Source organism: Prionailurus bengalensis, chromosome D1 (genome assembly GCF_016509475.1).
Source record: "Prionailurus bengalensis isolate Pbe53 chromosome D1, Fcat_Pben_1.1_paternal_pri, whole genome shotgun sequence".
NCBI lineage: Eukaryota > Metazoa > Chordata > Mammalia > Carnivora > Felidae > Prionailurus > Prionailurus bengalensis.
In genome coordinates, this window is record NC_057346.1 from 17,457,074 (window position 1) to 17,469,908 (window position 12,835).

General features: G+C 53.9%; 1 long non-coding RNA gene across 1 annotated transcript; it reads right to left on the reverse strand.

Annotated features, from left to right (window-relative positions):
• Positions 1 to 625: 625 nt before the first annotated feature.
• On the reverse strand, positions 626 to 6,159 carry LOC122482484. Its single transcript, XR_006297192.1, has 3 exons — positions 6,052 to 6,159; positions 5,504 to 5,701; positions 626 to 1,146 (listed from the first exon to the last, which is right to left on the reverse strand). It is a non-coding gene; the product is annotated as an uncharacterized LOC122482484 (long non-coding RNA).
• Positions 6,160 to 12,835: the final 6,676 nt, after the last annotated feature.

A 12,835-nucleotide genomic window follows, 5' to 3' on the forward strand; every position in this document is an offset into this window, starting at 1 on the left:
GCTCCGACCTGGGACTCGGGATCCAGGCCCACCACAAAGCATGGTGTGAGATGAAGCCCATCCCAAGGGCTGTCAGGCTTCATCTCCCTCATTGGTAAAATCGGTGCTTTGTGGGGGGCGTCTGGGTGGCTCAGTTGCTGAAGTGTCCGTCTTTGGCTCAGGCCATGATCTCGCGGTTCGTGAGTTCGAGCCCCGCGTTGGGCTCTGTGCCGACAGCTCAGAGCCTGGAGCCTGTTTCGGATTCTGTGTCTCCCTCTCTCTCTCTCCCTCCCCCATTCACGCTCTTTCTCTCTTTCTCAAAAATAAATAAACGTTGGGGCGCCTGGGTGGCGCAGTCGGTTAAGCGTCCGACTTCAGCCAGGTCACGATCTCGCGGTCCGGGAGTTCGAGCCCCGCGTCGGGCTCTGGGCTGATGGCTCGGAGCCTGGAGCCTGTTTCCGATTCTGTGTCTCCCTCTCTCTCTGCCCCTCCCCTGTTCATGCTCTGTCTCTCTCTGTCCCAAAATGAAAAAAAAAAAAAAAAAAAAAAGTTGAGAAAAAAAATAAACGTTAAAACAATTTTTTAAAATTAATTTTAAATTAATTAAATTAAATTTTATTTTATTAATTAATTAATTTAATTTTGAAAAAATTTTTTTAAGTGCTTTGGACTCAGCGAGGCGCACGGCTCCTACTGGCCTGCACATTCCGTGAGGTCAAAGGACACCCTTGAGCGGCCAAACGGAGCATAATGCCTTGTCACAGCACAGTGACAGGCACACAGAGCAGCTGGGGAAGTGGCCAGAACCCCTGGAGGTCTTCAAGGAGGGATTCCTTAGAGATGGGGTTTTGGGGCCCAGCATCAGGCCCTGTAGCCGGGGCGCAGGGGTGCTAGAGTGCCTGGCTCCAGGGGTCCCAAGTTGAGCAGGCGCAGCCGCTCTCAGTGGGGCTGACATCAGCAAGACAGAGGACCAACGTCTCAAAGACCATCTCCAAAGTGCTGAAAAGACCTCCAGGTTTATATAAGGCAAGTACGGGGCAAAGGTCTGTGGGTTCCATAGGTGGGCAATAAAGGTCAGGTGGATCATTGCCTTGGGGTCTTGCTGCCATGGGGTAGTCATTATTGCTTGAGGGGGGTAGTTTCAGCTTCACCCTCAGGGTCTTTTGCCTGAGGTAAGAGCGAAACGGGAAAGAAGAACTCAATCGGTTAGAAGCACAGACCGAGGTCCAAACGGAGGTCGTCAAGTCGTGTTTCAGCCCCTGGGTTGCGCGAAAATCGAGAGCAGCAGCCGTTTTCTCCGCCTCACGTCCAGGCCCTGCCCTGGGGGGAGGACGCCGCCTGGCCCCGGGCAGGGGTCCAAGGGACAGGGTGCCCGCTTGCTGACCGGCCCAGAAAGCAGACCAAGGTTTCCACTCCTCACCCCGCACTCCTAGCCTTTTCTCTGTGGCTGCACACGAGCTTCCTGCTACTGTCAGGGACACCCTCACAATAAAAAGGCCCTTTCAGAAGCTGTGGCTCATTTTCCATTCTCTGTCTCCAACCAATTCTCCTCTCTCTTCCTGCTCTATCATCCGCAAGTCTTTGCTTTCCTGATTGCTGAATTCATCTCTCCTGATTGCCTTCCCCGGGGACCGGACTCCCCTTGAGAGAAAAGAGAATGTGTGACCAGTGACCTGATGCCCTGGAGGGTGGGAAGGGAAGCCGTTAATGGCAAGGGAAACAGAGCTAACTTTACTGAGCACACTAAGGGTCAGGTTTACAAGCTCTACACATAGGAGAGTCATTTGAGGGGCTGTTACCATTTTACAGATGAGGAAACTGAGGCCAAAGAGTACGATCACTTGCCCAAGATCACAAAAGCAGCATGTAGGGAGGGAAAAAATATTTTCCTCCGTCCACCTTGGGTTCTCCAGCTGTGGCCCTGTAATTAGCCTGACCACAGACAGGTTAACAAGAGAAAACAGAAATGTATTAATGTGTGCTTCATCCCACGTACACATGGGAGCTCCCAATAGTGAATAATCCCCCAAGGGGCAGATAGACTTGGACTCCTGTTCCGTCTTAGACTACATAAAGGAAAAGGGGGCTTTGGGGCCGGGGTGGCAAGTTGTGGAGAGGTAACCGGAAAAAATGGGGGGTATGGGAGTTGTTTAGTAGGGCTGGGTATGCAGATATAAGTCAGGACCTGTTCCACTAATAAGAGTTGCGAAAAGTCTGGGGCACCTGGGTGGCTCAGTGGGTTAAGCGTCCGACTTCGGCTCAGGTCATGATCCTGTGGTTCACGGGTGGTCCACGGGTTCGAGTCCCGCGTCGGGCTCTGTGCTGACAGCTCGGAGCCTGGAGTCGGCTTCGTGGATTCTGTGTTACCCTCGCTCTCTACCCCTCCCCCGCTCGTACTCTGTCTCTCTCTCTCTCTCTCTCAAAAATAAATAAAACATTAAAAAAAATTTTTTTTATAAGTTGTGAAGAGTCTCCTCTTCCAGGTACAGGAGAGACACTTTTCCAAATGGAAACTTCCTTGATTGATGTCAATTCCTTCTACAAAAGGAAAGCTCGTTCCCTGTTATAGAGGTTTCCCTATACCTGCTGGCTCTCCATGGCCTTTAGCTCTAAATAACCCATGTGCTAAGGAGACATACTTTGGGGGAGCGTAGTCAAGTAATGTCAGCATTTAAGTCCAAATGTCTTTGGCTTTCTTTGTATTTCCCTTCCCAGTCCCCCCCCCCCCGCCAAACGTTCACTGAGCATCTATTTTGTGCCAAACACCGTACTGTGGACCGGAGAGCCAAAGGTGAATGATGCCATGACGCTGTGGTCCAGAAGGGGGACAGACCCGGAGACAAAGTGTGGTGAGTGGCATATGGAGGCGTGTGCCATGTCCTACAGGCCCTCAGAGCAGGGCAGGCTAAGCAAGGCTTTGTTGGGGCGGGGAGGCCATCCCAGGGGAGTTCCAGAGGATGGGTCCCAGTCTATCAGGCAGAGGTGATGGTGAGCAGGGGTGAAGGGACCAGGGCATGAAAGCATGGGCTGTCATACCTTTGCACCTGCAGAGCAGGGGATGCTTCCTGCTGACATCCACGGATGCCAGGATTGCTGTGAAGGTCAGGGTCGTGCCCTTCCTCCCTCTCAGGGCCCCTTTCCGAGGGGCCTGGGTCAGGGACTCTACCCCGAAGCCTGGCTTCCTGGGGGATGGCTCCGCCAGTGCCTGAGGCCCTCCCCGACAGCCACAGCCCCCTCCCTCAGCCGGATCTTCAGTTTAGCTAAACTGCTGGGTCCCTTTGGGTTCGATACCATCTAATTGGTTGTGGCTAATCCCATATTAACTCTCCTCGCAGAAGCTAGAGGGCCTCTCCCCACCCTCCATCACGTCCCAGCCCCTACAGAAGCTTCTGTTATCATGTTTATGAGCCTCCACCACCACAGACAGGCAAATTTGCATATAAATAACCTGCCAGCACGGAAGGCTGCAAGAGGCACCTGGTAACGACTCTGTTTATTACTCTGGAGAGAGAAGGGGAGCAGGAAGGCCTTGTGCTGGGTGGCCCAGTCGGGATGGTTACATTTCCACCTGCTGATTAGCTGAGAAAGAGTCTGTGACCCTCAACTGCGGAGGAGGAACAAACATAAAGCCTCTCAGTTCCTCCCCTTTGGGAAACCCTATACCAATCTACGTGTCACCTGAGGCTGTAGGACCCACCTTCGTCACCAAGGCTGGCCCTGCCTGAGCACCGAGTCGGGTAGGCAGGTACGGCCCTGGGCTCGGTGCAGTTGGATGATGTGATGCAAAAGGGAGATGGGTCGCGTCCTCAAACAACTGTGTGTTGCAGAGGACATGTTACAGACCTAGCCGGGGACACCGACCAGACAAAAACTTCGAGATGAGGTCTGTGCATAGCGTGGTGCTGGCGGGGGTCTTGTTTTGATATTTGCAGGAGGAGGAGCACGTGGGCTGGTTCCTGAAGAAAACCTAGACCTTGCCTGGGTGGAGACCCGAAGAGGATACATTCCAAGCCAGAAGGAACGAAGTGAGTGAAGGCACTTGAAAATAATGCAAGGCTGAGTGGATTATCTTCGGGGCAGGGGACAGAAAGCAATAGGGAGATAAACTGGAAGAGCAGCAGAAGTTATGCTGGTGGGGGGAGTGGTACATGACTAAGTTGTGACTTCACCTCTTAGACCTCAAAGGTTTTTGAAGACAGGGGTGATGTCAGTTGGGGAGGGGGGCAGCTCTGCGGGCTAAAGCAGTAGTTGCTAAAACCTCCCCCCAAATGTGGGATGGCCTAACAGTTACCTAAGAAGGCAGGGAGGGATCACCCTTCGCTGGGGTCAGATACCTGTTCACACACCAGCAAAGCTTAATTCAGAATAGACCACGCCCCCTGAGACCGGGAACCTGAACATCCATGAGCATCCAGTCTTAGGGGTGAGAGGCACACATTCAAAGCACAGGGAATCTATGATTGGAAAGGCAAAGGGACTGTAGGGGAAGTGAAATTAAAAAAAAAAATCTCCCAACCCAGAAAACCTCCACCAAGGTGGAGGGAACAGTGTTCTTATCAAATACGCATTAAACCAGAAGGCGATGGGCGTCACTGCTTATCACCTACGAGAATTCAAAGACAGAATGTTCCTTTATCAATGTAAATTTTCTTGACAAAAGAGCCATTTATGCTCTGATTTTAGAGGTTTTCCCGCATCTGCTGTTCCTCTGTGGCCTTCCGCTCAAAACAATCCATATGCCAAAGGGGCATACTTTGGGGTGGCTTATTCTGATCCCCTTCGGTAGCCAAGTGGCCACAACCCATTATCTACATACATACCCCTTGTTTATACACCATGATCGACTCATCCTCATATAAGAGGTGTTGATAGCGCCATTTGTCACACATCCTGTCTTTACCTGGTAACTGGGCGACCATCTGTGTGTTAGTTTATTGGCTTTATCCAGAGGAAAAACAAACGCAGAATTTGCAACGGGAGGTAGTTTTGCAAACGGGAGCAAGGCACCCACCAAAGTTAGGCTCCTACCTTCCCACGGGAACGGAGAGTGATGTGCCCTCTCTCTCTTGATGTTTGCATTTCAAAAAGATGGCTCTCGGGTCTTTGAGGAAATGCCTGAGCTCTGGGACCAGCAGGAGACTCATCTAGCCGTTTTAAGGATTTCCAAACATTTGAAAAGGACACAGGAAAAAACTCCGAAAGAAAAGGGAGAGGAGGAAGAAGTCTTCTCCTTATTTTCAACCGGGACAATTAAGTGTCTTATTTTAATTCTTGCCCTTCCAGGACAAACAGGTTCCTGAGAGTAGCTGGGTCCTCCTGGGACAAGTACCGACCATATTGCCAGACCTATTGGAATCCCACCTCTGCCTTGTGCCAGCTGGTGGACAAGTCAACTCTCCTCCGCAGGTCGGTTGGCTCACCTTTGAAATGCAGATTAGAATTGCCACCTCCCGGGGTCGTCAGGAATAAATGAGGTACTATTGTAAAGTCACCTGGAGCACATGGGGCATCGTGAAATACTCACCTTTGAAATTAAAGTGTATGCTGCCGTGAGGGTTGGAAGGGCAGGATGAAGAGTCGTTCACCAAATCCCAAAGCACCGAACACGAGGGGATTCTTTTAACGCGCACATCAGATGGGTACGGAGCGGATCAAGGGGAACGCTCCTCTGAGCAGCTGGCCATAAATTCAGGGAGCTCATTCCCCGAAGAGATGTCACAGTCTGAAAATATAAATAGGTTAAGGGAGGGTGTAGGTCACTCATGAGTGCCATCTCCAAAGGGGCTGTTAGGGAAGTGGCAGGAGTTGGGGCACGATCCTAACTTTGAGGTTGACAGCTTCTAGGGTAAAGCCTTTCCCATAAAGTGGTCTTGGCAGCTCTGTCACAGGGAAGCTCTGGCCAGACAGATGTATCGCGGGTTCGGACTTAGAGGATAATTCTTCTATTTCTGTGCTCCGCGGCCCACGGGTCCCCCAAATCCCCCAGAATGACAGACTGCCCTGGCAGTGGCACCGTCCCTGCGGCTCCCTTGCCATTTCTGCCACAAAGCCCGCCGTGGGACACCTGCCCACCTGTGCTCCAGAAGGGCCACGTCCCTTGAGATGGGGGAAGGAGGGCACAACACAGCCACCGTGGTCAAATTTCATGTCCCTCTGCACTCTCTGGCTCCCTGCCCCTTGCCTCGGGCGGGGGGGGGGGGCGCCTTCTTGTTGCCATAGCAACTGGATTCCCAGGGAGGCAGCCATCTTGGGACAGTGATGCAGCCCCAAGTTGAAGCTGCTGGAGTTCAGAGGGAGAGAGCGTCCTGTAGGGAAACCACACTCTCTGGCCAGGGTGACCCGCCTCTCTGGGGGCTTTTCCCAGCTTGCTTTGGTGAGATCCCACCTTGCCAGCCCCTGGGGAGAGTCTGGAGGCTGAAAAGGAGGAGAAGCCCCCTTCCCCCGCCTCCCATGTTCCCATTGCCCTCTCAGGGAGTCAGAGAGGAGCAAGGATAGGCCCAGCCCAGCGCACTGGGCGGTAAAATCTGATGCCAGGGAGGGTGGTGGCGGAAGGGGGGGTGGAGAGGAGCCTGAGTGATGGCAGGAAGTAGATTTTCATCTGGGGTGGCTGCGGGCCAGGGGGGGGGCTGGTGGAGCAGGTGACAGGATCAGGCTGGGTGATGGGGGTGACAGAGCCCACAGGGAGGGCTGGAGCAGAGCTAAGCCGGGCGCTGGGGGGTGATTGAACGGGCGGCTGGCTCCGGAGGGATTGAAGCAGGAGACAAAGGATTTGCTGCGGAGCCCAGCACCCTGATGGAGCGCGGGACGCTTTGATGCTGATGATGGAGATAGCCAGTCGGGGAGGGGGGACGAAGCCGGGGCTGATTTAGCACCTTGGCAGGCAGGACTGGCAGGACGCTTGCTCCTGGGACAGAGCCGCGTGGGCTTTGCCCATCCGTCCCCGGCTGAAGGCTCGGTGACAGAGCAGGCCCGGCCGAGGCGCGCAGAGCTGGGCCCGGAATGCAGCCCGCAAGCACATTTCACCCTTGACGTTCAAACCAATTCCAGGGCAGCTTTTCTCCGGAAAAGGAAGCGCAGTTCAAAGAGAACATAATGAATTGGCTGAAATAAATAGCTGATTAGTTGCAGATAACATCAGAAGCTCGCAGAGCGCAGTGGAGCAGCCCTTGGGCCCTGGCAGCCAGCCCCCCGCGCCCCCCCACCCCCCCCCCACTGCTGGATACAGCCTCCCCTCCCTCTGGGGGCAGGGCTGCAGGCTCAGCCTGCACGTGGGTCCCAAGGCCAGCAGTCTCAGACAGAAGTCCTTGGCTGTCTGGACAGCACCCCCGTGGCCGTCCCCGAGAGGCCTGGCCTGTTAACGGAGTAAACAGCACGTGGGAAAAGGCAGTCCGGGCTCTGTAGCTGCCACCTTGGACGCCTTCAATGGCCTTTCTGAAAAAGGAGATAAAGCTCAACTAACATCTGCCCTGACTGCTCCCAGGGAGCTTTCCAGAGCCAAATGCGAAAGGGTTATGGCACCAACTCTGGCCTCCATAAGACACCGCCCTCCATAAGGGAAGGGGGGCTGTTTTGCTCACCTTTGCACCCCCCGGATTGAATATAATGCCTGGCACCGATGTTTGTTGAAGGTTGTTGAATAGATGTGGACCATTCACTACCCCAGTGGCACCCCCAGCCATTCCTAGGTGGACTGGGCCCCCCAAACTTGGGGGTCCAGCCTAGGGGCATTCGGTTGTGACGCTGCCCGACGGCCAAGCTCAAATGATATTTGGATTGGCCATCATTCTGAGTTAGTGGAAGAATGGGCAGTTATTTGAAGTTTGATGGAAAGGGCGGGCCGTGAGCTAGGTTGCCTTCCGTGGTCCAGAAGCCTCACACAGGAGCAGAGCTGGGCTCCTCCCTGCACCCCACCCCCCAGCTGAAACTTCCCTCCTCCTTTTCCTCCCAGTCCTTTGTCGGCTTTCTGATGCAGAAGCAGGGATGGGGAGGGGGACCGGGTCATTTTATGACCTCCGTGCGCTACTCAGTCTGATACTTGGGAGGCCACACAATGTATCAATCATCTCAAGCTGCACACACACTCCACATTAATTATAATTTAGCATAACCGGGAGTTGAGTGAAGTGGCAGTTGACTAGTTGACATGTTTTGTAGACATGCAATCAAACCTTTATTAATTTTGATTTTGCAGTGTTCCTTTGGCGTCAGGGGGCCAATCGGTTCTCTTTTCAGGTACCAGACACTTCTGGAGGGCCTTCACTTCAGAGGACCCGGGAACCCAGGCAGCTGGGGAAAGGAGGTGGTGCCAGGCCACCCTGTGCTTCCCTAGAGAGGGGAGAGGCGGCGTGGCCTGTGGCTTCGGCATTTTCGTGGGAAGTAGGAGACAGCATCTGTGCCTAGAAACAGTCACCATTTGCCGTGTGACCCCGGGAGAGCTGCGCGATGGTCTGGGCTTTAACTTGGAAGCCCTTTGAAATAGGGTTTTCAGGACTGGAGGCTCCAGGCAGAGGACGATCACCAAGCCTTGTCTCCCCCACATCAGAAGGTGGGACTGAGAGCGTGTGTGGGGGCTCCAGGCACCAGCAAGATTCTTTGCCACCTGGAGAGACACCCTACGGGGGGCGTTGGCAGCTGGCACATGAAACTGGGGTCTGTCTAGGCCCCTTTTTGGTCTCCAGTGACCCTCACTGGTCATCTCCTATAATTATTGTCCTGTTTCCTGTCCGTCTGGGGACAAGGGGCCTGGGACTGTGGGGCTCTGGCAATGCCGTGTCATCTTTCTTTCTTTCTTTCTTTCTTCTCTTTAATTTTTTTAAACGTTTATTTATTTTTGAAAGACAAAAACAGAGCACAAGAGGGAGACACAGAATCCGAAGCAGGCTCCAGGTTTGGAGCTGTCAGCACAGAGCCCGATGCGGGGCTCGAACCCACGAACCGTGAGATCGTGACCTGAGCCAAAGGCGGACGCTTAACCGACTGAGCCACCCAGGTGCCCCGCGTCTTCTTTCTGACAACAAATAACGTGTGGCTTTTCCACACTACGACCAATTCTGTACTCTCTGAAACCAACCCTGTGTCCCATAATTCAATCCTATTCCGACGCTAACGACCCAGACTTAGTGTCAGACCCCCCAGGTCACAGGGCTCAGTCCCACAAGACCACCCCCACTCCAAACACCAGTCACAAGTCCTGACTGACTGGCTGTAAATCATGAGTTCTCACAGCCTCCTCTCAGGTGCAATAATTCCACAGAACGACTCACAGAACTCAGAGAAACCCTTTATTTATGTTCACCAGTTTATTAGAAAGGACGCGACCGATGGAAGAGACGCTCGGGGTAAGAAATGAGGGAGGGGTGGGGTGGCAGAACTCCCCCGCCCTCCCTGCGCACCATATCCCCAGCACATCAGTATTTTCACCAGCGCGGAAGCTCTCCAAACCCTGTTGGTTAGGGGGTTTTATGGAGGCTCCGTTACGGAGGCATGGTTGATGAAATCAATGGCTGCTGGTAATTGGAACTCAATCTCCAGTCCCTCTCTAGAGTTCCAAACCTCTAACCCAGGCTCAGGCTTTCTGGCCACCAGCCCCCATCCTGAAGCTGTGTAGCCCCCCCCCTCCCACACACACACACATTCCAACCCAGCTGGAGTCCTGGCATCAGCACGCAAAAGACACTCTTATCACTCAGGAAGATTCCAAGGGCTGGAGGAACTCTTTGCCAGGAACCCCGGACGAAGACCGGACCAGATGTTTTTATTTTATTTTATTTCATATAGTATTTTTTATTATACCACAAGCCACTTGCAGTTACCCTCCAGTCCTCAGCGGGACGACCAAGTGTGGGCTGAGCTTGGGTTTCTCAAACATCCCCCCAAAGCATATCTTTGGGTCACCAGGCAGACCCCCAGGGTTTTTTCCAGTGGGACGTTTTCTAGGGCAGCCCCACCCTGCACATTGTCTAGTTAATCAGGCCCTAAGAGAAAGACCCAGAGAGACAGAAAGGAGGGTAAAGATACTCTCCCATCGCCTTTGAGCCCCTTCCTGGAGGACCTGAGAGCATCCGTCCTCGTTTCCTGGGCTGAGTCTCCATGTCTCGGGCGCAGGACCCGCGCATTCCTTGATAAATAACGCATCTAATCCCAGTTTTTCAGGAGCTCACCTGGTCCAGACTTCACGATAGGGACTTCTCTTCCTCCTCCTCCCACCTGAACATGCAAACACCCCATCTCCCCAGAGGGTAGAGAGGCCAGAACAAACTTCTGAGAGTGTGTGGACAGAGACACGAAAACAAACTTGGCCCCTGGCAATTTTCCTCTCTGGGTTTTATAAACCAGTGCAGTTTCTGAGTGAAATCGGATCCGTGTGGGTCCTGATTCATTTGCGCACTGGGAAAGTGTTTGTGCATGAGAGAGAAGGAGATCCCAGGGGCCCCTTTCAGTTGATTTAACAAATCCCTTTCAAGCGTTTATTTTTTCATTAGGAAGCAGAAGTTGCTTGTTCCCAAACCACACACGCACACAAAGGCGCATATACACACACCTCACTGGTTTCAAATTCTGTACCTCTCCAGGCCCTTCAGCCTGGAATGTCCCCATGAACCAAGAGTTAGGAGACACTTTTCCATCTCCCCCACTCAGCACCTGCTGAGAAAGGGCCCAAGAAAGAAGTCTAGGAAGAACTTGCAGGAACTGGGTGGAAAGGAGGACGGTGCCCTCCTGCCCTGGGAAGCCGGTGCCCTTGCAGCCTCCTGTGTCAGAAGGACAGTGGTGGCTCCAGACCCACCTTTCTCCCGTCTGGGTTCAACTTCAGTTTGGTGGGAGGGTCTTGGGCTAAGAACAAAGACCCAAAGGGGAGGGGGATGGCCTGAGCCATGCCGTTGGTTTCCCGTTGTCTCTGCTGGGCAGGACCTTCCAGAAGCACCCACAGCAGCCTTTCACCCACAACACCAGACACAGACTCCAAGGTAAATGGAAGACAAATGGAGTCCAGGGAGAGCTCAGCTGTGGTCCCGGCTCCCCGGTTACTGGCTTTGTGAACGTGGCCACGTCACTGAACCACTGAGCCTCATTGCCCTGCCTCTGCAACATCTATAATCTGAATACCTTCCAGAAACCAATAAGGATGGGCACGAAGGTACTTTGTAAACTGCCAGGTCCTATGGAAAGGTGAGGTGTTGGAAGTACCTATCTTGGGAGGTGTCAGTTAACAGTCCTATTTGTAAATGTTCTCAGGACAAGGGCTAGGGCGACTTGCCCCAGTCACTGTGTCAAAAGTGCCCGGAAAGTCCTTCCTAGCATCCACTTGAGTTGCTTCTGAAGCATCTCACGTCTCACGTCATCAGGGGACCTGAGCACGCTGTCCCGTGACAAGTTGTCCCGACTGTCTGTGTGCATGAACTGTGCACATGTCCCCCGGTGGGAGAGTGAGCGTGGCCGGGACGGGAGGAGGGCGGGACTCTGGTAGGGTCTCCCCTCTGAGGCCTGGACCGCAGGGAGCAGTGCAGCACCTCCGTTGCCTAACGAGCCACAGAGCGAGGTCTCTCTCCTTCCTTCCTCAGAAGGAAAGTCACCTGAGCCGCTTTGGCCGGTTTTCAAATCAGTGGGTGTGAAAACGCACCCAGATCTCAGGTTATGAAGTGGGTCATTTTCATCTGTGCAATTTGTACCCACTGACCTTGTAGCCTCCCCGAAGATGGGGTACCTTCTCACCTCCTCCCTCCAACCTAATCTGCATCTGATTTGCTGGCGGATCTCAGACTCATCTGCACCTTTTGGAGCCATTTCCTTCCACTTGGGAGTAAATGGTGGGGCCAGGGAGCATGCTGATGGGAATGGCACTCACCCAGGGGTGGCCCTTCTTTCTCTCGTGCCCTTCTAGGACCTTGCCTGGCACACAGGGAGGCCCCAGTGCACCGAGCTTTGCAGCCTGCCTCTGTCTGCACCCACAATGCAATCACACAACCTGTCTGTGAGCATAAAAACGGGTTTTCTCTTCTAATGACTCCCTTAACTGAGCTGGTGGCTGCCCTCCCTCAGGGCCCGTGGGTAAGAGCACAGGAGAAAGACAGGCCCCTTGCCTCCGCATCCCTCGGCCCCTCCTCCCCTCCGTCTCTTGGAAGCAGAGGTGCACAGATGGACACATTCCTTGAATGGGCCCAGCGTGGGGAAGACGGGAGAGTACGCTGAGCGACAGGAGGTGGGATGCACGGTCCCCACGGGGCTCCCCCTCTCCTGCCAGCCCCATCTCGGTTCCATTAACCTTGCTCCGCATGTGCTGTGTTAATGGGCTGGGAAGGACGGATCACCCTGCTCGCCTACAGAAAGGAGCAGCTGCTACATGTTGCCAACCTCAACGGCGGCTGGGAGGGCGGGACTCAGGGCCCAGGCGGCCCTGGCTTGTGACCTGGCTCCCCGCTGCACCCCTCACCCCTGCCCCAGGGCGATGTGAAGGGTGAAGGGCAGCCTGATGCTGACAGGCCTGGAGGAAAAGTCCTCCCTTGATCCTCGGAGCCCCTCCTCAACAGCTAGGGAGACTCCATAATGTCAACTACCTAAGTGCAGTAAACGGGTCTTTGACTAAGCATCCTTTCTATTAACTCTTCCACTTCCGCCCGGTGGGCCTCGGAATTCACTCATAGGCTTGCGAGGAAGAGGAAGCCGTGAGGCAGGTTTCACGGAAGCAGGAGGACAAGCAATGTGGCAAGTTGAATGTCACAGGCTCGAGTGGTGCAGAGACCCAGCACTGGTGATGCCTCCATGGCTGAGGATGGGCACGAAGGTACTTTGCAAACCGCCAGGTCCTATGGAAAGGTGAGGTGTTGGAAGTACCTGTCTTGGGAGGTGTCAGTTCTATTTG